Source organism: Urocitellus parryii, chromosome 4, assembly GCF_045843805.1.
Source record: "Urocitellus parryii isolate mUroPar1 chromosome 4, mUroPar1.hap1, whole genome shotgun sequence".
NCBI lineage: Eukaryota > Metazoa > Chordata > Mammalia > Rodentia > Sciuridae > Urocitellus > Urocitellus parryii.
In genome coordinates, this window is record NC_135534.1 from 36,695,444 (window position 1) to 36,723,078 (window position 27,635).

Here is a 27,635-nt window from a genome sequence, read left to right on the forward strand (position 1 = left end):
GTCAAATACAATACATTTTCTCCGTAGCAGAATTAATGCCCACTTTTACTATATCACAGTGAAGTAAATATGTATATGTATACAAATAGAGATGTGTAGGTATATATAGTTAATCACTGCAGCATCTGTTCACATGTTGATCTTCCCTTGATAGACTGTAAGCTATACAAAGACAGGAAACTTTTATCCATGGGCTTATCCCTATTATATGATGGGGAGTTAGGACTTATATATAATGCTTGAAACCTGTTGGACAGGTGATTTGTATTAAATTTGCTCTCTTGTGGTCTGCCTTTGTTAAGTGGTCTTCTAATACGCAGTACAAGAATACAGACTTTAGAGTCAGACTGCCTTAGTTTAGATTCTGGTTCTGCCATCATTGATCTCTGTGGCTTAAGCAAGTTATTGAATGTCTTTGTTTTAGTTTCTTCTGCTATAAAAATAGAGCTAGTACATAGTAACCTTTATGGTACATTGACTATGGAGATTAAACAACACCTGTAAAGTGCTAAGAATATTGGCCAATGCATGGAATGCTGTTATAGTTTGGATTTAGAATGTCCCCCCAAAGACTCATGATTTTGAAACTATCGTCCCTGAGACAGCAAGGTTCGGAGATGAGGCTTTTAGACAATGATTGGATCGTGAGGGTTCTGAAAACTGATGAGGTGAATGGACAACTGGGAGATGGGACTAAGTTGGAGGAAATAGTTGACTGGGTGCGTGCCCTGGAAGGATTTCTCCATGGTCCCTTCCGCTCCCAGCACACCCAACTCTCTCTGCTTCTGAATTGCCAGAAACTGAGCAGTTTTCCTCTACCACATTTTTCACTATGATGTTTCTTCCTTGGATCCACTGGACCATGGGCAATGTAACTGTGAACCAAATTAGATATATCCTCCTCTAAATTTTTTACTCAGGTATAATGGTCATGGTGAAAAAAAGCTGACACATATGCTTTTAGTACCAGCAATCACTATTTTTTTATTTGCAGATTTAAAATTAAAAAAAAATTAGTTGTAGAGGAACACAATGCCTTCATTTTATTTGTTTGTTTGTTGTGTTCCTCTATCTATCTATCTATCTATCTATCTATCTATCTATCTATCTATTTACTTTTTATGTGGTGCTGAAGATCAAAATCCAGTGCCTCACATGTGTGAGGCAGGCACTCTACCACTGAGCCACAACCCCAGCCTAAGAGCAGCTATTATTATTAATCATATATCAATGTCAGTATTTTCAGTATATAAGAGAAGTAAGATTGTACTCTTTCTCAGGGATATAAAAGGTAGCTATCTAAATGTCTAACATGAGGTTTGTGAATATCTTTAGGAAGAGTCATAATTGGTACATGTTCTAAGGTATACCCGCACTTAAATAATATATCTCCATACCTATCCATATTTGTATATGTATACATACATATATGTTATCTATAAAGATAATATAAAAATACAATATAATTATCCATTCATCCATTCTCATAAGGTCACATTCTCTGATAGGTGTCCTGGTACTCCCCTTATATGGCCTGAATAAGACAGGATTAGATAACTTGTTTCTAATGGGCTCATATACTTAATATTCTTTCACAGTTTAATTAAAGCGATGAAAAATTTAGAATCTGAGAAATTTGGTATACTGATCTGGTATTTATTTCCATATACTCTTCTTGGTATGTATATATAGTATTCAGCCTGCTACCCTTGATTTGTGATTTCACTTTCCACAGTTTCAGTTAACCATGGTCAACTACTATCTGAAACTATTACATGGAAAAATTCCAGAAATGAACAATTTATAAATATTAAATTGTGTACCATTCTGAACAGCATAATAAAATTTTGTGCTGTTTCTCCCCAACCCACTATGGGAAACATCCCTTTATCAAGCATATGCATGCTTTACACACCCCTTAGCTACTTAGTACCATTTTGGTTATCATATCAATTGTCATGATATCACAGTGCTTATTGTTCAAGTAACCCTTATTTTACTTAAAAATTGTCCAGAAGAAACAAGTTGCAATATTGGTGATTCAGATATACCAACGAGAATCTTTAAATTAAAAAGGTGAAATTCTCTACTTAACAAAGAAAGTGAAAAAATGTATATTAAAGGTATAATGCCTATGTAATTCACACATCTCATATTGTCATAAGGATAAATATAGTATAATAAGGCACTCTGAAAGAGACAGACCACATTCACATAATCTTTATTCAGTATATTACTGTAACTGTTCTATTTTATTACAAGTTAATCTCTTATTGTGCTTAATTTCTAAGTTAAACTTTATAAATTAAACTAGATATGTATTTATAGGAAATAACATAGAATACTGTTTGATACTATCCATAGTTTCAGGCATTTACTGTGGTGACTTGAAATATAACCCTCATGAATAAGTTGGGCCTACTGTATTTTTATTTCCAAAGATCAGAATTACATTGACTTCACTGGGGATTACAGGAAGTAATAGATAAAATATTTTTTTTATTATTGATTGTTCCAAACATTACAGAGCTCTTGATAAATCATCTTTCATACATTTGACTATTAATTTGTGATAAGATCCAGACTTTTAATCAAGGTAGGACACAATTTTGGTGTTTTTTTTTTTCAGTAGTGAAGATTGAATATTGTATCCATGGGCACTCTACCAGGGAGCTATATCACCAGTCCCTTCCACGACATTTTTTTTTTAAAGAAGGTCTCACTAAGTTGCCAAATCCAACCTTAAACTTGCAATCCTCCTGCCTCAGTCAGCCACATCTCTGGGATTACCAGTGTGTATCCAATTTCTTTAATAGAAACACATATTTGGTTATCTCAGTACTTCCCAAGAGGGAGTAATTTTGCACCCCTTCTCCAGGCATGTTTGGTAATGTCTGAAGACATTATTGGTTATCACAATGGGGTGGAGAGCTTGTTAGGGGTATTGCAATTCATAGGCTAGTCTCCTAAAACAAATGTGGATCAAAATGTTAGTGGTGCCAAGACTGAGAAATCCTGTGTATTTCTTTGAGTGAAGTTTAAAATTTTGTGTTTCTCAAAGACTTTACTCTGTCAATATAGAATACCTGAAATTCAAAAATTAGAAAATTTCTAGTGGGAGATGTCAGAATTTTTAAACTGGTTCATTGATTCAAATTAGGGAAGAAATACACCCAATTATATTAAACATCTTTTACACCTACCTCTAGAAGACCTATCAGAAGAACCAAGAATTGAATTGTAGGCAATATTTTCCTTTCAAAAGTTGAGTAGTTATCTTAGGGATGAAAATATGTAATATATATCTCTTTCATGCTGAGTTAAAAAAGATTGGCATTCCAGAAAAAATATAGATACTCTGCATGAAACACTCTTTTAAGTATTTTAAATAGTTAAATGGTTATTTTAAGTATTTTAAAAATAACAGGAAACTTTTGGTATAGTTTTGTTTGGCTTTGGTTGATATCTACTTACTTTTTAAGCAATAGAAAATACAGGTGTATGTAAATTGGGATTTACTATAGTCTAATTTTCTGTCATGAAAATAACACTATCAGGAATTGAACTTTTGATGACATCATATTCCTATCATGGAACTGTATGAAATATTCCGTTTTGTTTATGGACTTCAGATGACCCAGGGTCACTATATTCTTTCCTATTTTAACAAAATCTTGTTAGTTTTCCTTAGAAAAACTTTTCTATGAGTATAATACTTTGGTTTCCTCTTCAAACTCATGATCTGCTCCACTGATGGGGTTTGGAGGTTGTTGTTTTTTGTCTTTAGTTTACTCTGGGAATCAATTTCAATTGACCACCTATCATATCCCAAGCAACACAGAGAATAGATAAATAAAAAGAGTCTATGCATTTATGGGTTTATAATTCTAGTCTGTATATAGGGAAAGATAAAAAGTGTTTAAACACAAACATAAATAGAATAATTCCAGGTACTAGTAAGGGTTATTAAGAACATAAAACAAAGTAGGGCAATGATGGTGGCAGAGTGAGGAAAGGGGCAGCTGTAGCTATAGTATGATGATACAACCCTCAGCTAAAAGCTTAAATGTTTGAGCCCAAATAATGGGAAAGAGGCAGTCATGTAACAGGGAAAAATGCACTAAGAAAAAGTAATAGCAAAAGGTAAGTATTTAATATGAAACTAAAATTGATAATGTCCTCAGTATAGAAAGGACAATATGGCTGCAACACTAGGAACTAGGAGAAAGTTGGAGAAAGATGAGGTTGATTTGATGGGCAAAGTCCCATTGAAGCAGAGAGCAAAACTAAAAGGGTTTTACAAACCAAGCTAGAGACAATGACAGTCTTACTAATTTTTTTTTTTAGAGAGAGAGAGAGAGAGAGAGAGAGAGAGAGAGAGAGAATTTTTTAATATTTATTTTTTAGTTTTCGGCAGACACAGCATCTTTGTATATGGGGCTGGGGATTGAACCCGGGCCGCACGCATGCCAGGTGAGCGCTACCGCTTGAGCAACATTCCCAGCCCAATCTTACTAAATTTATAGCAGTAGGAATAATGAGATAAGGATATATTTGGTAATCAAAAAAATTAGGAAGGGACAGGAGTCAAGGATGACTTTTTTTTTTTGTATATACAAGCAACTAGGTGCCTATTATTGAGATATGAAATAAACAATGACTTGCTGAGGAAGAAAACATATTTTGGTTTTTAAGCATGTAAAATAGACATTTCAAGTAGCTAATTAAATGTAAAACTTGGGTTGAATTTAGGGGATAGGTGAGGACTGCAATATAAATATAGACCCACAAGTAAAGAGATGGCGTCAAAAACCATGGCATCAAATTCTGAAAGAGTAAGATAGAGAAAAGGCCAAGGACAAAGGACAGAGACACTCCAAAATTAGAAGTCCATTAAAGGAGGAAGAGACCAAGAAGCGAGTTAATGAGGAACACTGGCCACTCTGAGGTTACAAAGCCTAGAGAAAACATCGTATCAATACAGAAAAAGTGGTTATTTCAATATAGTGGTGAGGATAAGGAGTGGATGGGAGGTGAAGAACTGAAGGGATTTAAGTATAGACAATTGTATCCAGGAGTTTTGCTTTTGTTTTTGTTACTAAAGGTCGAATTCAGGGGCGTTTTACCACTCAGGTACATCTCCAGTCCTTTTTACTTTTTTATTTTAGGAGATAGTCTTGCTAAATTGCTGGGGCTGACCTCAAACCTGAGATCCTCCTTCCTGTCTCCCAAGACGCTGGGATTATAGGAGTGGGCCATTGTGCTGGGCCAGGAATTTTGTTTTGAAAAGGAAAGAAAATGAAGCAAAGTAGTTAAGGAATGTAGGGTCCAAGAGGATTTTTAAAGTGGTGATATTAAGGATGTTTATTTACTGACAGAGAAGACAACATAGAGTCAGAAAGACTGATATTCAAAAAAATGGGAAATTCCAGGAGCAAATTCCTCTAGAAGGAAAAAGAGACTGAGATTCAGAGTACCTAGGTGGAGAGGTTTATTTTATTAACTAGAGAGCTACTTCTAGTAGGTGCCAAGGCTCTGGGTTAATCCCAGTATGGGGGTGAGCATGGGGGGACAAAAAGAGAGAGGGTAGAAGGAAAGATACAATGAATGGGTATAGATATGAGGAAGCTGAAGAAGCTGATAGTACAAACATGAGACAGTTTATATTTTATTTCATCTTCTTATCTATTAACTAGGTAGGTGATAAAGTCATTAGTTAGGGGATAAGGAGAGAGATTTGAGAAAAATGAAGTATGAAATAGATGTCTAGGAGAATGACAGTAAGAATTTTACTGCCAGTGATAAATGGTTTGTTGAAATTAGTGATGTCTCCTTTATTGGTTAAATTTTCAATCTACCCCCAACTCCAGCATGTCCTTTTCCCTTTCCTTACTTCAAATTGTTTTCAGCTCTTGTTGACTATATATTTCACATTTTATTCATTGTCTGTGTCTCTAACTTGATTATATATGCTCTATGAGGCCAAAGATTTTGTATTTTTTGTTCACTTTATAACACCAGGTCTCAGATTTTACCTCACATATATCTATTGCCCAATTAATATCAGTTGATTAAATAAATTTATGAAAATAAATTTGAAGTTAGTTTAGCCTATACACCTACATTACTTTCTCAAGTAATGTTTAGCTGGGGATATATAGGAAGGAATTAGTTGGATTTAGTGAAAGTTGAAAGGTTTTCCAGGCAATATTTAGAGGAAGGAAAGGAATGGAAGATAAGCATAATTAAACAGTATCTTGCCATAGACTATATCTGGGTAAGAGATAATAAGTAAAGACATGCAAAGGGTGATGGGTAGTAAAAAAAGAAAAAAAGAAAGAAAGAAAAGCAAATTGGTCATTGAACACTGACGAGAGGCTGGAGGTCCTCAAGGGGCTCCAGTACACAATAAGAGTATTTGAGTAGGAAATACAGAAGGACAAAAGTAGTGGTCAAAAACCAAAAAAGTTTGATATTAGAATTTTAGAAACCTAGGGTATGATCATGTGAATGGCTGAGATGAAATAAAAGAAACACTCATTAGACTTTTGGAAGTCAAGGAACTAAAAGAATAGGGTATTGAATGAAATCTAGGTGGTGAGACTGGTTACTGATAAATTTTCTAATGTTGATTTCTGGAGCACTGGATGCCTAGTGTATTGAAGAATCCAGGGATTTGTGAGATATTGTAATGAAGTGGTGTGTGTGTGTGTGTGTGTGTGTGTGTGTGTGTGTGTGTGTGTTTTATGACTTCTGAATGGCATGGGAATCTCATAATCCTGTAGTAAAGATATGAGAAAATTGGTTAACCAGCAACAACAAAAGTTGGGCTATAACAATTTCTTGATAGAAAGGTTAATAATTTTGGAGTTAAAGACATTTACTGCTGAGATGGTTATTCGTGAAGAATGAAACAAAATTTTGGTCAAAATTGGAAGTTTTTAATTTAGCAAAAGGATATTAGGACAAAAGGGGAGAATTATTATTCATTTCTTGCTAGTAGATTTGGTAGGTGGGAACATGGAAAAAAGGAAAGGGAAAAACTCTGTCGTCTCTTCAAATTTGTTTCAAAGATTCTTCTAGTTAGAATATCAGGCATGTGTACTAGTTAGAACAAATGGGAAGTTAGAAAGTCACAGAACACGATATATTTCATGAGTTGATTGAGGGAAAATTTTGTTTAAAGGACAAAACAAAAATAGTGTTGATTCAAGAAATATCCTTTCCCCAAGAAATTCCTGAAATTTTTCTCTTATATACCTAACCACATATAATGCAAGTGTGATAGGAAAGTGAAGAGCTGAAATTGACAAGGTTGTTGACCTGATATATTTTATTAGTGATGCAGAAATAACAATGTCTTGAATGCTACTGACAAGTCAAAGGTCACTGACAACAGGAGAGAAGATGCTTTTTCTGTCAAGTGAAAAACAGAATTGAAAGTGATTTTCTGGACAAAGAAATTCCAACTAAGAGAAGGTTGCTTTGGCCTTTGAATCAATAACTTTGCTGAATCAGCCGTGCATATAGTCCAGAAAGTTTCATATTTAGCCTCCTCTGCCACAACTTTTCTGAGAAAGAAATGAATGAAGAAAATAATGTAGGAAAATATTTTTTAAAAGCAGAAAGAGAATTTGTAAAATGTCTCCTTAGTGTAGTGTCAAATTTAGCATACCACACAACATTATCGATGTAATACACTAAGAAAACTAAACTATATATAATGTGCATAATGGTGAACATTACCTATTTAGGATGTAAGGAGACAATTTCATCATTAATAAACATTACTAGATCCCTTAAATATTAGAAAGAAAAAGGAAATATATTTAAGAAACATAAACTTGCTCATTGAAGAAAATAAGCCTTATTTAGAAAGTGATATATTTACATAAATAATAAAGTACTAGGTCAAGTAACTAGAGAGATATTTCAGTTTTATGAGGCAGATGTAGGAAAAATCATCATCATTATTTTAATTACAATTGGGTGTGTACCATGTGCAAAACTGTTGGCAAAGTATTTCATAGGTATTATCTCTATCAAATCTGAGAAAATGCTTATGAAGAGTATTCCACTTGTTATCTTCATTTTCAGATGTAAAACCTGAAGTTTGGAAAGATCAAATAAATTACCTAAAGTTTCCTCATAATGCTCTATAGGGGAAGCATTTTAACTTGAGATCACAATGAATTATTGACTATTATTTTACATTGTCTCATTTATCTTGTCAAATGATAAATATTATAGTATTTTCTGAAAAGGATGGCTCCATTTTTGGTAGGAGGTGGTTTCATGGAATGGTTGTGCATATCACAGAATATAAATCATGAAAAGAAGAGAGAAAAAACAGGAAAGAGGTAGAGATAGAAGGACAAGTCTAAAAAAGAGATTATTAAACTATTACATACTTATGTATATATATTCAAAATTGGTTTAGAGTCATTGAGGTGCTTTTGTGGAAAAGGAGAGAAACATGCTGGAAAGGTGAATTACTTAACCTTGTTACTTATTCTCAGTGAAATTTTTTTCCTCTAGTAATAATAAAAGTGGTAAAAATAAAAATACCAACCATATGATTTTTGTGAAGAGGAATTAAAATAAACTATAAGACACCATTAAAAAGTAACTTTCATAGGCTAGGGTTATAGCTCAGAGGTTGTGCGCTTGCCTCACATGCATAAGGCAATGGGTTCAATCCTCCACACCATATAAAATATAAATAAAGATATTGTATCCATCTACAATTTAAAAAATATTTTTTAAAAAAGTAATTTTCATTTTGTAGAAGACAAAGTAGTAAAATAAACACTGATTTTCTGCCATGATTGTTGCTTCCCCTCAAAATACTAATACAAAGATCAATGCCATTCCTCTCCTCCCAAATCCCACCTCCAAACCACCATTTAGAATAGGTTGTTCAAATTGTGCATAAAATTTAAATTTTTGCTTACAAGGATATTGCATTAGGTTAAAAATAAAGGAAAGCATTAATTCCACATCAAGCAAAGTGGAGAAACAGAGGACAGAACTACCGTCTGTCCTAAATCAAAGGATTTCAGATACACAATGACAAGCACAAGAGGAATACATCACCATAGGGGGAAATCCAGAAAGCAATTCATAAAACTGCCCTAAGTTTCCTTTTTGGAGTTTCTAGGGAGAAGTGCAAGTAGTAGAAATTCAGACGGAGTTTAGTGGTCTCTCTCAGGTAAGAATAGAAGTGGAAGTCTGGAGAAGCTAAGGAAGCTCATTGTTCACAGGGCAGAATATTTGCTGGTACAGAAATTGCAAAGGAAATGTTCCACAGAGCTCCTTAGGAGTCCCCTAAGGTGTTTATGAGGTAAAGAAACTAATGTTGGTGAAGGAAAAAAAAAAAAAACTCAGAAGGATCAGAAAGAACAAGCACCAGATATCACACATGGTTAGGAACAGTTCACTTTTCCAAGAGCCACAGTGAATAATCTTATAATTCTATCAGATGGAAAATCAGAAATCGGCTCTAGACTTGAGGTTGCTCTGCTCCCAACTAAAAATGCTTCAAACAAGCTTCAAAAGTATTAAATTATTTCCAACAACTTAAATATGTTCCATAAAAAATTCAAAAGTTATATAAGAACAGAAAAATATAGAAAAAATAAACACAACAAGGCAAAAATCATGTCTGCCATCCAACTAAATATTCCAAACCAGGAAAATAAGGAGAAAAATCAATCAATAAAAAAAGGCCTAGAAAGTACTCGGAGGATAGAATTAGTTGATACAAACATATAAAAAGAGATGCCATAGTTTTATACCATGTGTATAAGAAAGCAGAGGAAATACTGTTTAATTAAAAATTGGAGGCAATTAAATAAAGAGTCAAATTCCTAAAAATTATAATTACAATGCTTGAGATGAAATATACATTGGATGAAATTAACCACAGATTAGACAAATGAATTAGGTGAATGTGACATAGCAATAAAAAATATCCAAAATAGAATACATGTACTGGAAAAAAACTAAAAGTAAGCAAAAGATTGGTGAGTGGTAAGACAATGTCAAGTACTCTAATATAGGCAGCATTAGAGAACTTGAAGGAAAGGAAGCCAGAAAAAAATATGTCATGAAATAATGGTTGAAAACTATAAATTCACATAGATTTTAACAAAGGAGGTACAAAAAAACTACATCAAGGCTGATTATAGCACATTGCTTACAACAGTGATAAAGAAAAAATCCTAAAGGAATACAGAAAAAAGATAAATTATGTATAGAAGATCAAATATAAAAGTAAAATCCTTCTTGTCAAAAGTAATGTAATATAAAAGATAGTGGAGAAACATGACGGAAATACTACAGGAAAAAAAACTGTTAACTTAAAAGTTGGTAAAAATGTCATTTAAAACATCATAAATAAATAAATAATGTAGAATACACAAAAATTGAAAAAAAATTTTCACCAAATGAAGTGAAAAGGAGAAAATGTTAAAGGAAGTGTGTTAGGCAGAAGAAAAATCACACCAGATGGAAATCTGCATCTGTACAAAAGAATAAATAGCACCAGATATGCTAAGTGTGTGGGTAAACTTAGACAACATTTCTCTCTCATTTTAAAAATCCCTTTGAAAGATAGACTATTTATGCATAAATATTAACAATGTATGCTGGGTTTAATTATTATCAAATTATAATATATGTGGCAACATTAGCACAAAGGGCAGGAAAGGAGAGAAGTGTAATGGTGTAACATTTAAGTAATAAATAAGTTATAGTACTTGAGTATAAATTAAAGGTGTATACTAAAAACCTAAAGTAATAAAAAAAAGTAAAGATTTATAAGTAATAAGTCAATAAAGGATAAAAACAGAATCCCAAAACATTTAATTCAAAAGACGGTAAAAAAAAAATAAGGGAAGAAAGCAGACATGAGAATAACAGAAAACAAATAGCAAGATAGAAGATTTAAAGCCAAAGACAGCAATATCCTCATTCAAGTGTAAGTTGTGTAAATAACCTAACTAAACTATAGCAAATATCAAATTTATAAAAATAGGATATCTGATTATGTATTACTTGTCAGGAAATTGATATCAATTATAAATAGGCCAAAACTAAAACAATGGAGAAAATATACATTAGAAGTATTCACAAAAAGAAAGTAAGAGGGACTGGAACAAGCTTTTGTAGTATTTTCAAGAAAGGAGTTATAACAGATTATTGAGCCAATTTAATAAGAGGACATAACAATTATTATTTAAAAAGATATATTTAGTTGTAGATGGACATGATACCTTTATTCTGTTTATTTAGTTTATGTGGTGCTGGGAATCGAACCCAGCTAGGTAAGCCCTCTACCATTGAGCCACAGCCCCAACCCCAATTATAAATTTTTGTTTAAATACACAAAGCAAAAAACATATAGAATTATAAAAAGAAAGAAAGAAATCTAGAATTAGAGATTTACTCACTTGTCTCTCCATAATTGATAGGACAAGGAGAGAGAAAATCAGTAAGAGTGTAGATTGCTTGAATAACACCATCAATCAAATTGATCTAATTAATATTTATAACACTTCCTCAAATAGGAACAAAATAAAATCTCATTTTGAGTGGGAGGTATAATATAATTAATATGTATGAATGAATTCAAGTAATATATAATTTTTTTGCAATATATTAATTAAGAAATGAAAGAAAATAATCTCTACAACACTCCCAATTGTGTGGAAACTAAACATTCCTCTGAATAATTCCTGTGTCAAAGACAAATTGAAAGGGAAAATACAAAATATTTTAACCTGTACAAAATGGTAAGAAAACATAACAAATTTTGAGGTCTACAGCTGAAGCAATTCTTAAAGGAAAATTTATAGATTAAATGAATATATTGAAAAAGTCCCACTGGGCACCATGTCATATATTGGTAATCCCAGAGACTTGAGAGGGTGAGGCAGGAGAATTTCAAGTTCCATGGCAGCCTGAGCAACTTAGCCAGACCCTGTCTCAAAAATTAAAATAAAAAACCAAAACAAAACCAAAAAAACAAAAAGCTGGGAATGTAGCACAGTGGCAAATTATGCTGGGTTCAATCTCTAGTACAGTGAAAAAGGAAAAAAAAACAGAAAGAAAATAAAAAAGTCTTCAATCACTCAAATCAGTGGTATTAACTTCTATTTTAAGAAACTAGAAAGATAAGTAAGGTAAATTCAAACTAAGTATGAAAATGAAAATAAAGATATAAACAGGGATCACTAAAACAGAAAACAGAAAAACAATTAAGAAAGATCAGTGGAACAAAAACATATTTTGTGAAAGATCAAAAAATTGATAGCCTCTACCAGATTAATCAAACAACTTGAAAAGACACAAATAAGCAATATTCAGAATGAGAGAAGTGACATCACTACAGGTTCTACAGACATTAAAAGTATAATTTAAAACACTATTATGAACATATTTATACAAATAAATTTGACAATATAGATGAAATGGCCAAGTTCCTTGAGAGATAAAAACTACCAGAGATCATCCAATAAGAAAATGATAGTCTGGGCACAGTGGCATATGCCTGAAATCAAAACTACTCAGAACTGAGGCAGAAGGATTACAAATTTGAGGTTAACCTCAGTAACTTAGCAACATCCTGTCACAAAATTAAAACAAAAGGAGACTGGGGATGTAGCTCAGTGATAGAATATCTTTCTAATCACTCTACTACCACACATATCCATACACATACAGAAAAAAACTATATAGACAACCTAAAAAGTTATGTATATACTAAACACACTGATTTGTAGTTTATGTGGTACTGGGAGTAGAAAAAACAAAAATTCCTCACACAAAGAAAATCCAGGCCCAGCAGTTTCAAGAATGAATTCTACCAGAGAAAAGACATATATCAAATTAACATAAATTATTTTAAAAAACATTAGAGGAGAGTATAATTCTCAATTTACTCTGTTACCCTAATAACAAAAACATACAATGATGTTAAACCAAATAAAGCAACAGATTAGAATCCTTCATAAAGATAGAGGCAAATCTGTCAACAAACTTTTACTGGGCAAAATTCAACAATATATAAAAAGAAAATATATCACCGCCAAGTGGGGTTAATTAATCAAGACTATAAGGCTAATTAATGTGCAACCAGAAATTCAACCAATGTAGTTGATTCTATCAAGAGGCTTTAAAAGAAAATAATCATATATTAAAATGCAGAAATTTCATTTATAAAATCCAAAATCTATTTCTGATAAAAATTCTTTTAAACTGGGAATAAAAGACAACTCTTTTTCAAACTGATACAGAGTTCTAATGAAAAACCTACAGCCAACTTCATTCTGTTGAAAGACTGAAGACTTTCCCTGAAAGAGAGGTACAAAGGCAAATATGTTCATGCTCACAATGCTAGTCTGCATTATATTTAAACTTCTGCCCCACAATAAAGCAAGAAAAAGGCAAAAAGTCATCCAGATTGTAAAGAAACAAAACTGTTTATATAACTGTTTCATGTAGAAAAATGGATAAGAACTATAAAAACTGTAATTTTAAGTATGGAATGAATTTAGCAAGCAGGTAGACTATAAGGGCAATGCACAAAAAATTATATTTCTAAATACTATCAACAAAGCAAAAGTTGTCATTTTAGTAAATATCATTTACATAAACATCAAAAATACGCAATACTTTAGGATAAATTCAACTAAAGATTTGTAAGACCAAAGCACTGAAAACTGTAACACACTGTTGAGCCAAATTAAAAAGAATCTAAATTCATAGACAAATGTACTGTTCATGGAGGATAAGTCTCAATATTATCAAAATGTAATTCTCTCCAAATTGGTCTATAAACATAATCCTAATAAACATTCCAGTAGACTTTTTAAGTAGAAATTGTTCAGTTCATTCAAAAATTCATGTGGGAATGCAGATAAATTGGAATAGGCAAAAGAACTCTGAAAAAGAGAGACAATATTGAAGAAACTATACCTGATTTTAAGATATGCTATAAAGCCCCAGTATTCAAGACAATATGGTAATCAATAAAGAGGGGCAGATAGATTAATAAATCAAACTAGAGTCCAAAATCAGATTCACACATTCATTTTCTATAAAATTGCAAAGACAGTTTTAGAGAAAAAAATGGGCTTTTAAACCAAAGGTGTTAGAACAATTGGGTGTCATGAATGTATATACTGAACCTCAATCCCTACCTTGTACATCATATACAAAAATTAAATCAAACTATATTATACACACATAATGTGAAGGTTTGAAAGCATAGAAGTTGTAAAGAAAGTATTTATGTCAAGAAAGATATCTTAGTTACAATGACAAAACTATGAAGCCAAAAAGAAAAAAAATGATAAATCGTACTTCACCAAGATTAAGAATTTCTATTATTTTTCATTTTTATTTTTAATTCGTTATATATAACAACAGAATGCATTCTAATTCATATTACACAAATAGAGCACAATTTTTCATATCGCTGGTTCTACAAAGAGTAGAGTCACATCCATCATGTCTTCAAACATGTACTTAGGGTAATGATGACCATTGCATTCCACTGTCTTTCCTACCCTATGCCCCCTCCCTTCTTCTCAGTACCCCACTCCCCTTTTCCCTATCTGGAGTTCATTTAATCCCCCCCACACACTACACACAGCATATCATTGACCAGCATCCTTAAATCAGATAAATCATTAATCATTTGGTGTTTGGGGATTGACTAATTTTATTCAGCATTATATTCTCCAGCTCCATCCATTTACCTGCAAATGCCATGACCTTATTATCTTTTATTGCTGAGTAATATTCCATTGTGTATATATACCACATTTTTTTAATACATTCATCTACTAAAGGGCATCTAGGTTGGTTCCACAGTTTAGCTATTGTGATTTGTGCTACAGTAAACACTGATATGGCTGTGCCCCTGTAGTATGTTGTTTTTAAGTCCTTTGGGTATAGACTGAGGAGAGGGAGAGCTGAATTAAATGGTGGTTCCATTCTCAGTTTCAAAGGATTCTCCATATTGTTTTCCAGATTGGCTGCACCAATTTGCAGTACCACCAACAATGTATGAGTGTGCCTTTTCCCCCACATCCTCCCCAACACTTATTGTTGTTTGTATTCTTAATAGCTGCCATTCTGACAGCAGTGAGGTCAAATCTTAGAGTAGTTTTGATTTGTACTTTTCTAATCACTAGAGATGTTGAACATTTTTTCATGTTTGTTGATCCTCTTCTGAGAAGTCTCTTCAGGTCTTTGGCCCATTTATTGATTCGGTTATTTGGTTTTTTTTGGTGTTAAAATTTTTGAGTTCTTTATATATTCTAGAGATTTGTGTTCTATCTGACCTTACCAATTGTTTCTTTTGCTGAGATGCTATTTAGTTTGAATATATACCATTTATTGATTCTTGATATTAATTCTTGTGCTATAAGAGTCTTATTAAGGAAGTTGGGGCCTAATTTGACATGATGGAGATTTGGGCCCACTTTTTCTTCTAATAGACACAGTGTCTCTGGTTTAATTCCAAGATTCTTGATACACTGTGAGAGATAGGGGTTTAATTTCATTTTGTTGCATATGGGTTTCCAGTTTTCCCAGCACCATTTATTAAAGAAACTATCTTTTCTCCAATGTATGTTTTTGGTGCCTTTATCTAATAAAAGATAAGTGTACTTATGTGGGTTATTCTCTGTGTCCTCTATTCTGAACCATTGGTCTACCAGTCTGTTTTGGTGCCAATACCATGCTGTTTTTGTTACTATTGCTCTGTAGTATATTTTAAAGCTTGGTATAAGTGATGCCACGAGCTTCACTCTTCTTGCTAAGGATTGCTTTGGCTATTCTTGGTCTCTTATTTTTCCAGATGAATTTCATGACTACTTCTATGAGGAATGTCATTGGGATGTTGATTGGGAAAGCATTAATCTGTATAGTGCTTTTGGTAGTATGGTCATTTTGACAATATTAATCCTGCCTATCCAAAAACAAGGGAGATCTTTCTATCTTCTAAGGTCTTCTTTCTTTCTTTAGCATTCTGTAGTTTTCGCTGTAGACGTCTTTTACCTCTTTTGTTAAATTGATTCCCAAGTTTATTTATTTTTTTTTTTGAGGCTCTTGTAAATGGGGTGGTTGTCCTAGTTTCTCTTTCAGAGGATTTGTCATTGATGTGTAGAAATGCCTTTGATTTATGGGTGTTGATTTTGTATCCTGCTATTTTGCTGAATTCATTTATTAGTTCTAGAGGTTTTCTGGTGGAATTTTTTGGGTCTTCTAGGTATAGAATCAAATCTTTGGCAAATAATGTTAATTGGTTCTTCTTTACCTATCTGTATCCCTTTAATCTCTTTTGTCTATCTAATTGCACTGGCCAGTGTTTCAAGAACTGTTAAATAGAAGTGGTGAAAGAGGGCATCCCTGTGTTTTTCCAGTTTTTAGAGGGAATGCTTTAAATTCTTCTCCATTTAGAATCATGTTGGCCTGTATAATTAGCTTTTAGATTGTTGAGATATGTTCCTGTTATCCCCAGTTTTTCTATGCTTTGAACATGAAGGGGTGCTGTATTTTGTCAAAGGCTTTTTCTGCATCTATTGAGAAGATAATATGGTTCTTATATTTAAGGCGATTGGTTTGATAAATTACATTTATTGATTTCTGTATGTTGAACCAACTTTGCATCCCTGGAATGAACTCTACTTGATCATGGTCTACTATCTTTTTGATATGTTTCTGTATTCAATTTGCCAGAATTTTATCGAGAATTTTTGCGTCTATGTTCATTAGAAATATTGGTCTGAAGTTTTCTTTTTATGATTTGTCTTTGCCTTGGTTTGGAGTCAGGGTGACATTGGCCTCATAGAATGAGTGTGGAAGTGTTTCCTTTTTCTGTTTCCTAAAATAAATTGAAGAGTATTGGTATTAGTTATTCTTTAAAGTTCTTGTAGAACTTGGCTGTGTATCTATGTGGTCCTGGGCATTTCTTGGTTGTTAGACTTTTTTTATTTTTAAAAGGAGAGAGAGAGAGAGAGAGAGAGAGAGAGAGAGAGAGAGAGAGAGAGAGAGAGAGAGAGAGAGAAGAGAGAATCTTTTTTTTTTTTTGTAGATGGACACAACATAATGCCTTTTTTTTTAATGTGGTGCTGAGAATTGAACCCGGGTCCTGCCCGTGCTAAGCGATCGCTCTACCGCTGAGCCACAATCCCAGCCCAAGGTTGGTAAACTTTTGATGGCATCTGCTATTTCATCACTTGAAATTAATCTGTTTTCTGTATATCATCCTGATTCAATTTCGGCAAATTATATGACTCTAGAAATTTGTTGATGCTTTTGATATTTTTTATTTTATTGGAGTACAAGTTTTCAAAATAATTTCTAATTATCTTCTGTATTTCTGTAGTTTCTGTTGTGATATGTCTTTTTTCATCACGTATGATAATAATTTGAGTTTTCTCTCTCCTTTTCTTTGTTAGCATGGCTAAGGGTCTGTCAAAAGAACCAACTTTTTGTTTTGTCATTTTTTTCAATTGTATCTTTTGTTTCAATTTCATTGATTTCAGCTCTGATTTTAATTATTTCTTGCCTTCTACTGCTTTTGGTGTAGATTTATTTTTCTTTTTCTAGATCTTTGAGATGTGATGTTAAGTCATTTATTTGTTGAACTTTTCTTCTTTTAAGGAATGAACTCCATGCAATGAACTTTTCTTTGAACTGCTTTCATAGTGTCCTAGAGATTTCGATATGTTGTATCTGTGTTCTCATTTATCTTTAATTTTTTTTAATCTCCTCTTTGGTGTCTTCTGCAACCCATTGTTCATTCAGTAGCATATTATTTAGTTTCCAGGTGTTGCAGTAGCTTTTATTTTTTATTTTATCATTGATTTCTAATTTCATTCCATTATGACCTGATAGAATACAGTGTAGTATTTCTACTTTTTTATATTTGGTAAGAGTTGCTTTGTGGCATAATATATGCTCTATTTTAGATCTTTTGATGCTGATCCATGTGTTGCTGAGAAAAAAGCTTATTCACTCATTGAAGAATGAAATATCCTATATATGTCAGTTAAGTCTAAGTTATTGTTTTATTGAATTCTGTAGTTTCTTTGTTCAGCTTTTGTTTGGAAGATCTACCCAGTAGTGAAAGAGTTATGTTAGTGTCACCCACTAACATAACATAATAGTGGTATATTTCACTCTTGAACTTGAGAAGAGTTTGACTGATGAACTCCATTGTAGATGCTCCATTGTTTGGGTTATATATATTTAGAAATGTCATGTCTTGTTGGTGTATGGTTCCCTTGAGCAGTACATAGTTTCTTTCTTTATCCCTTTCAATTAACTTTAGCTTGAAGTCTACTTTGCTTCATATGAGGATGAAAACCCCTGCTTGCTTCCTCAGTGCATGTGAGTGGTATGATTTTTTCCCAACCTTTCACCTTCAGTCCATGCATGTCTTTTCCTATGACATGAGTGTCTTGAAGGCAGCATATTGTTGGGTTGTTTTTTTTTTTTTAAACCTAATTTACTAGTCTATGTCTTTTGATTGGTGAGTTTAGGCCATTAACATTCAGGGTTATTATTGAGACATATTTGCATTCCTAGTCATTTTTGTTTATTTTTGTTATTTAACGTGACTTGCTTTCTCCTCTAATTGGTTTTTCCTTTACTGTAATACCTCCCTCTGCTGATTTTTATCTTTGATTTTCATTTCCTCTTCTTGGAATATTTTGCTGAGGATGTTCTGTAGTGCAGGCTTTCTAGTTGTAAATTCTTTTAACTTTTGTTTATCATGGAAGGTTTTTATTTCATCATCATATGTAAAGCTTAATTTTGCTAAATATATGATTCTTGGCTGGCATCCATTCTCTTTCAGAGCTTGGTACATGTTGTTCCATGACTTCCTGGCTTTGAGGGTCAAGTTGAAAAAATATGCTGATACACGATACTCCCCCTATACTTGATGTAATTCCTCTTTCTTGCAGCTTTTAAGATTCTATCCTTATTCTGTATGCTAGGCATTTTCATTATAATGTACCTTGGTGTAGATATGTTGTAATTTTGTACATTTGGTGTCCTGTAAGCCTCTTGTATTTGGTTTCCCAATTCATTCTCATGCTTGGGAAATTTTCTGATATCATCTCATTGAAGAGATGGTGAATTCCTTGGTTTGATACTTTGTGCCTTCCTCTATCCCAATAACTCTTAAATTTGGTCTTTTGATGCTGTCTCATAATTCTTGGATGTACTGTTCATGGTTTCTTACAATCTTCACTGTGTGACCAACTTTATTTTCCTGATTGTGTACTTTATCTTCATTATCTGATGTTCTTTATTTCAAGTGACACAGTCTGTTGGTTATACTTTCTATTGAGAAAGTATAACCAACAGACTGTGGTTTTATTTGGTTAATTGTTTCCTTCATTTCAAGGATTTCTGACATTTTTTTTCAAAGTCTTTCTTTCTTGAAGTAATCTTTTACTACCTGGATTTGCTCTCTTATCTCATTGTTAAAGTGATCAATTTTTGCCTGTATTTGCTAATTTAGGTCATTGTTTAATTCACAGGTCATTTAATTATGAACTTTCTGAACTCCTTCTCTGACATTTCATCAACTTCTCTGTCCAAGGCTTCTATTATTCTAGTATCCTGGTTTGTTTTGGGAACTTTTCTCCCTTGTTTTTTCATGTTATCTACGTGTCTTCCTTTCTTGCAGTATGGATCTGAGATATTATAGTTTGTACCCTATATTCTTGTAGTACCTATGCAGACTGTCTATACCTCACCTTGACGTTGGGATTCCAGACACTATTCATGTCCCTCAACGTATGCTACTGCAACTAGAGACAATGAAGGCAATAACTGAGGTAACTTGAGATAATAGTGGAGGTGCCCCAAGATGGATGAATTGTCTTACAGAGATGGGGCTGCAAGGGTGGGCCTTATACTGTTTTGGGGATGCCTACTCTGAGATGCAGCTGCTTCGAGGCCCTCTCTGTTGTCAAAAAGGTAGGGCCTACTAGGTGGGGAAGGCTATGGGATGTCTGCAGTGTCTCAAGATGGAAGTGGGTTAGGCTTGGGCTCCCAGGCATGAGGGTTGGCAACTCAGACCTACCCTGGGCCTGGGTCCCACATGTCGTGTGGGTGGATCTGGGCCAATCCTGATCTTCCATGGTGGTCGGAAGAGGAGGTCCTGTGCTGGTGCTCTGGTGGGTGTCTGCTGGTTCCCACACAAGTTGGTGTGGGCGGATCTGAGCCAGGGCTAAGCTCTGGGGGCATCTGCTGGTCTGAAGAGGTAATCCAGTGCCAGAGCCAGAGCTCTGGTGGGTGTCTGCAGGTGGCTAGGTGGACCTGGGCCGCCTGTCAAGAATTTCTGTTCTTTATATGACACTAAGAATGAAAAGATAAGACATAACTGGAAGAAAGTATTTGAAAATAATATATGGATAAAAGTCATATCCAGAATATCAGACTTTCAAAACTTTATATAACAAAGTTTCATTAAAAAAAATTAAGACACTTTGCCAAAGAAGCTATACATTAACAAGTCAGTACATAAAATGATGCTTAACATCATTTATCAATAGGAAAATACAAAGTAAAAAACACAGAAGATACCATAAGATGCCTTTTAGAGTGGCAAATATTAAAAGGAGTGGCCATATCAATCGTTGACAGTGATTCAGAGAAAGTGGAACTCACAAACATGTTGGGAAACAATTTTTTAGTTTCTCAAAAGTTAAATATGACACATAATAATATCTATGATGAAAAACCCCATAACATCCCCTTGCACCTCCTGCATACAAATTACTTATTGTATGGTTCCATTTATGAAAATTCTAGGATATACAAATTGTTGTTCATGTGACAAGAAAGCACGTGAGTATGCTAGGGATATGGCTGGGATAGAGGAAGAATTTCAAAAGTGCACTAGAAATCTTTTTGGAATGTGACTATATTCCCTATCTTGATTGTGGTAATATTTCTTACATGTAAAGAAAGCTCAAAATTCATTAAATTCTACACTTTATGTGTAGTACTGTATGTAAAGTATACCTCAAAAAAAGCTACTTCAAAAGTTAGCTTTTGCTTCAAAATAATAACTCTGAGCACAGTAACAATGATATCTGATGGTCATTTTCATTTTCTGTATGTATATTAAATGGTAGAATCTTCTTATAGTCCAATCTACAAATAGATATGCAGGTAAATATATATGTAATTATATAAAGATAATTGACTTTAATATTTATATTTTCCCTCAAAGGAAACATAATCAGCCATACTTTAGAATATTTTGCTATAGGATGCTCATCATGAATTCTTTTACAAATGCAAGATCGAAACCAATCTGAATTTTATAATAGACTCATATACAACCATTAAGATCATGGTTATGAAGGGCATCTAAAGTTATTTTGAAGTGCTTATAATATAATGTGATATAAAGGATACATAAAATTACTCAATATTTCAAAAATTTTATTCGTAAAATAATCTACATATGTATACTCAAAGGAAAGGAACACACTAACAGGCATATCTCTGACGTTCTTCTAATTAAGATAGTTCCTCAAATAACAGAGATCTCACAGTTAGAGGTGAATATCATCCTTTTTAATACATTTCAGTGTATCTGAAATATTCTACAGTCTATTCATTACTTTTAGATCTCAGAAGTAAAAGAATAGAATAAAATATATGTATAATATGTACATTTGACTTACATGAATACATTAAAATATACTCAAGTGAGAGACAAGAAGAGACCAAGAGAGAAAAAATGACAGTCTATAGATGATTTTATCTGTCATTCTATTTGTTGAGTCTACAGATCCAGAATAAACCAGGAAAGGTATTGAGACTGTGCTCTTCTCTCATATGGTATCACAGGGACCATACAGGACTGAGAAATATGTATTTTCAGACTACGAGGCTCCTAAAGTTAAGCCCACTACTTCACCAGATCTTCAGATAAAAAAGTAGAAATTTGTATTTGATAAAAACATCTACCCAGCACTTGGTGAGAAACAATGTACCAGCCAATTCCGTACTTGCTTAAGGAATTTTCAAGGGTAACTTCATTATGTTTGAGCTTCACGTTTTGGTAAAAATTTTAGAATTTAAGTCTGGAAGAAGACACAACTTACATAGTTACACAGAGACAAAAACCAACGAACAACAAAACAAATAAAAACAAGTAAATAACCACTGTAGGAAAGAGTAGCACAAACCTATAACTCATATTAACTGATGTGAGTTTTTATAACGCTTTAATTTCAAAATGTTTTCCATTGTTTCATATTACTTTTATAATGGAATAAAGGGAAAATAGAAAATGAGTTATAAAGTTAAATTCTCTGGGCAAAAGTATCATGCTTTGAATTTAAACCCAAGTGCCCTTGATTTGCTCTCCAGTGAAATGCCTTATTCCCAAATTTATTCATTGTCACACATCTCTTGAGATGCTTTTGTACACCAAACACTGTTTGAAATGATGGAGACTGAAAAAGAAAAAAAAATAACTGCCCTCAAAATGTTAAGATGTAATGGAAGAGACAAACAGCTCTATAATATAATCAGTACTATGGTAGAGATAAGAAATGGATGCTAAGGTAACACAAATAATATAAGTGACTTAAACTTGGAAAGCCAAGGAAAGATTGCTTTGAGTAGTCATAATTAAGGTGAAGAAGGTAGAAAGTGTACAGTGAACAGTAAAAGAGGGATAAGACATAAGAATGAAGTTGTAGACAGGGACCATAAAGGACTGTGAAATTTGGTAATTTCAAAAATTATCAAAGGTTTTTAAACCAGTGAGATTTGCACAATAATCCAATAATATTAATTTTCAAATATATCACTGTCTTCAACTAAACATAAATTATCAAGATTGACACAAATTTAACAAATTTAAATCAATATTATAGTTACCCTATTTTATTTTAACAAGCAATTGTTAAAATAAGCTGTTCAACAGCTTTCTTTTATTTTGCTGGTTGATTCTAAATGTTTCTGTGACTTCATAGTAAATGGTTTGAAAATAAAAAGTGACGCAAAAAGCCTTGTGAAGTCTTATTAACTGTTAACTTATTTTACCTTTAAGCCACCTGCTGTACCTCTAAAAGTTGATTACAGGACAAAGGCGTAAGCAACCCAATAAGAAGAGAATGATTTTTAGTTCCGGATTTGTAGCATGATATTTTCTTTTTTCCCCAGGAAACTGTTCAAATTACCAATCAATTGTAAGTGTTCTTAGGTTTTAGACCTATATGAAGCTTGATTTGTGAGTCAAATTGTAAAAAAAGTTAACTGATAGATATTTACAGAATAAAAATTATGCATCAACTCATTTCATAAACCAGTGAAGGGTATGCATAAATAAGCTCACTTTTTCTAAAAGATTCATTTTTTTGAATGAAATTACTGTCTTAAGAAGAAAACCTCACAATAAGTGGGGAAGTAGGGAAAAACAGAAGTACTTTAGATTAGAAATTGTACTATTGTACTTCTAAGTACAAAGGGGAATGAAGGGAAAGAAGGAGAATGGGAACAAAAAAGTTAGTAGAATGAATCGGACATTACTTTCCTATGTTTATATATGAATACACAACCAAAGTAATTCCACATCATGTACAAACAGAAGAAAGGAAAGTTGTATTCCATATATGTATTTTAAAATAAATTCTACTGTCATTTATAAAAAAAATTAAGAAAATCACTAAACAAAATTAAACCTATTATAAATTGTATATTTATGGCACTATACACCTCAATTTAAAATATGTAGAATTTTAAATTCAGCTATAAAATTTTCAATAATTTTTCCTAATGAGAAATTAGAAGAATGTACAGAATTACATGTCAGAATATATCCATAAGGTATGCCTTAATCAATTTAAAAATTATTGACATTTGCTGTGCATTTTTATATTAATATTTTAAATCATGTATTTTACATTTATAGAACATCTCAAGTCAAACATGAACATTTAATCAGAAATACCTGATCTGGGGAGGAGCTGGGGAGGCAGGAGGCTGGAGGCACTGGGGCCATTTAAACGTCCTCCCTCTTGCCCCCAGCCACACAGTCTGGCCCTGGCCGTATCCTGACCCCTTGAGTGGCCCCCTTGGGCCCAGTGGCTCTGCTGGTACAAAGGAAGTCTCCGAAGGAGCCCAAGCCCTTATGAAGGCCTCGAGCATGGCCGCAGGTGCTTAGAGACCGAGATCCCAGCCCAGGAGGAGGAGCGGAGGATTAATGCATTCAAGAATAGATTCCAGAGTTTCATGAACCATTGGGCCCAAGCCAATGGCCACTACAAACCAACTTGCTATGAACACGCTGCTGTTACAGACATGTATTCCTCATTGTTCTGGCTCTTGCGGCCAGTGCCCTCCACCATTGACTGGTGACTGCTGAGAAAAGATAACGGAATGGATTTATGGAATGGGCCTTTATGCCCTCTTCATCTTTCCACAGTATTTCACAATGTATCATGGAAAAAGAGTCACTTAAGGACAGGGAGCATTGTTTTCATATGTGTGATAGAATGGTGATTTATTTCTTCTTTAGCATCTTATGCTCCAGGGTGAAATCTCCGTGAACTTGGACCCCTGGCATCTCATATGCGTTGGTTTTTCTGGCTCATGGCAGCCTGAGGAACTATTTATGTATTTCTCTACCTTCAAAAGTATAAAGTAGTTGAGCTCTTCTTCTATCTCACAATGAGATTTTCTCCTACCTTGGTGGAGACATCAATGAATACCACCGACAGTCTTCACGAATTTTCCTGTGGGGGGCTTAATTTATTGCTTGGGAGTTGTGTTTTTCAAGAGTGATGGCATCATTCCCTTTGCCCATGCCATCTAGCACCTGTTTGTGGCCACAGCAGCTGCACTACTATGCCATTTGTTAATACATATACAAAAGTCCTAAGGACTTTATTCGACATTTAGGACCAGTCTGGACTAGGTCTCCAAACAGTATTATTTCAACTGTGACACTTGGAAGTGGGGTAAGAGCTGAAAATTGCACGGGGGGGGGGGGGGGGGGATGAGCAATGCACTTACTTTCTTATCTTTTGAATATACTTACTGTGGAAGTATAAAAGCTGTGTTCTGCAAGTTCCACCCCTCACAGTAAACAAATAAGGCAATGAATTCATTATTCATTCCATTCTATATCATGAAGGCCTCTGGATAGACTTTGGCCAATTGATATTTACAAACCAGAATTTTGTATTTTAATCTTACAGATTTTACTACTTGATTTTTCTAAATTAGTAGGTCAGGGTATAAAAGTCAGTGCAATAACAAAACTTCCTTTTTAAGAAAAAAAATTGTTTCTGTCACTTTCCCATTCATTGTTTAAAGAACCATGAACAGAACTTACACTTTTACCATGTTTCGTCTTGGTGTAACATGGTTATTTTTTAAATATAAACTTCAGTGTTTTGTAAATTTTTAAAAAATACTTCATTGATATGCAACTCTGTGGTTTGTCATTAATATTGTGAATTTTTGTAGCAAGCAGTAAACATTCCACAAATGAACAACCCATTATACCTCTTCTGATAGCTTTATGAAGTGTGGAAAAATTGCCAATTTTAAAAACTGCAGTTTTCCAAACTTTTCTGCCAACCTCTCACTCTGAATTTAGTGCTGCTTTAGGCCATATATTTGACACAGTTTGACTTATGAGTGATGGAAAATTATTTTGATATCATTAACTTTTTCAAAAGATCCAACTTTTCTCTCTATGCCTTTGCCACTCTTTCAATAGTGGGTGAATATTCTGTGTGTGTTACGCTAGCATTGTTGGGATGGCCATCCCGCTGAAAACTCCTCAACAGCATTATGAATCCCAGTGAAGAGTGGTATTGCCTGTTTGGTGCCCAATGGTTAAGTCATTGTCACTTAGCTTACAGTATCAGTTTCACATTCATTTTAAATTGTGGAATCAGATTATAAATTCACATTTCTGCCTTTCATCTGCATCTCCCAATATACTTTTTTTTTTAACTAGAAAAATATTTAGAGAATTATTTGACAGATAGAAACTTGTGTCTGTAGTCCATGAGTTATATATCCTGGATCAATGGAGTAGTGTACATATATTTTGTTTGTTTGTTTTTTGTTTTTCCCTCAGTGTCTTGTATTAAGGTTAATTTATTAGTTACTTTGTTGGGTAACCTCTCTGTTGGTGTTGTAAGAAACAAAATAACCTTGCCGTTAGGTCGGGTGACAATACTACCTGTTTTCTAGCAATGCACTTGCTCAATGGAATTGTTGATGATTAACTTATTAATTCAAATTTTGTACTGATATAGCTTTAAAAGAGAGTTTATTTTGGATGTATGTTTAGCACTCTCTGATTTTGGTGAATTATGGGGAATTGAACTGATATTTGCCAATAAGTTCTTAAATAGGCAAGGTACCTCCAGACCACCTCTATAGGCATGATTCTGAACATATGCATGTCTGTTGTTTTACTGTGTATATTTTATTTTTAACATATAATTTTTTTGGATTGATTTAAAATCTGCTTAAAAGTAACACTGTCAAAATCACTAAAATGTATATAAAAATTGTGTAGATTAGAATAAAATTGTTACTTAGATTTATAAAAAAATAGTTAAACTGTACTTAGATTTCATAAAATTTATATTTGAAAAAAACAGATAGATGCATATGTTCAAGATTTTCCAAAATATTTAAAGTTTTTCAATAACTAAACAAGTATTTAAATTAATTAGTATCAAAAATTCAGCTCTTACAAACACTTATGACATCAAAATTATTAAAGCAATATAAGGTCTATAAAACAACATGTAAAAAATCTGGTCTCTGTTATTAACCAGCTCTTGTAAAAGGTTGGGCTAAATTTATGGAATTTATTTCTCCAATAATTTAACATACTTTTCTCCCCTATAGCAGTCTCAAAGAAACTCCTTCAAGGTTGAAGAAAAACCCTTTGAAAAATCACTAGGCAAATTAGCTCTAAGGTCCTTTTCCTAATTCTTCAAAATGTTAATATTTATGTTATCACTTAAAATAGATACTGAAGTCCATGTGAATAAAACTGGAGTTTTGTTTACAGAAACAAAGACACTGAAGAAAGTAGAAAACTATAATGGACAAACTCAGAATAAAGGAAACTACCATAAGACTTTATAATCTGATAAAACCTTTTTCTGACTTTCAGAGAAATGAGCATTTTCATATTCTAGAAATGATAGTCTAAATTATGACTTATTACTTCAAATTTGTTCTGTGGCTTACTTTCTCTTTTCAATGATATGTCTATAACAACAGTGTATTTATTTAGGCTCTTCTAATTTAGTTCAAGAAACAAATTCTGAAAATCAGAGAAGAATAAGACATCATTTCGTCTTTGAGGAGTTCATGGTCCAGAGCAGAAATGGAATGAAATATGAAATCAAAAAGCTGAAGTATAGTAATATAAGAAATTTAACATGAATGGTTAAAAATAATTGATAAATAGGGTATGCTAATAATACAAACATATTCATAGTTTTTTAATCAAATACCTGCTTCTGACATTGTCAAATTTCTAGTTGAGATTACAATCTTAAACAGAGTGTTTTACTGATATTATTTTAATGGCCACT

At 33.2% G+C, this 27,635-nt stretch overlaps 1 protein-coding gene and 1 pseudogene across 2 annotated transcripts in view; one reads left to right on the top strand and one right to left on the bottom strand.

Annotated features, from left to right (window-relative positions):
• Window positions 1–27,635, bottom strand: part of Mettl15 (methyltransferase 15, mitochondrial 12S rRNA N4-cytidine) — a 224,093-nt gene that overhangs the window by 75,699 nt on the left and 120,759 nt on the right. The window lies entirely within an intron of this gene.
• LOC144254679 (monocyte to macrophage differentiation factor pseudogene) lies at window positions 618–27,247 on the top strand (annotated as a pseudogene).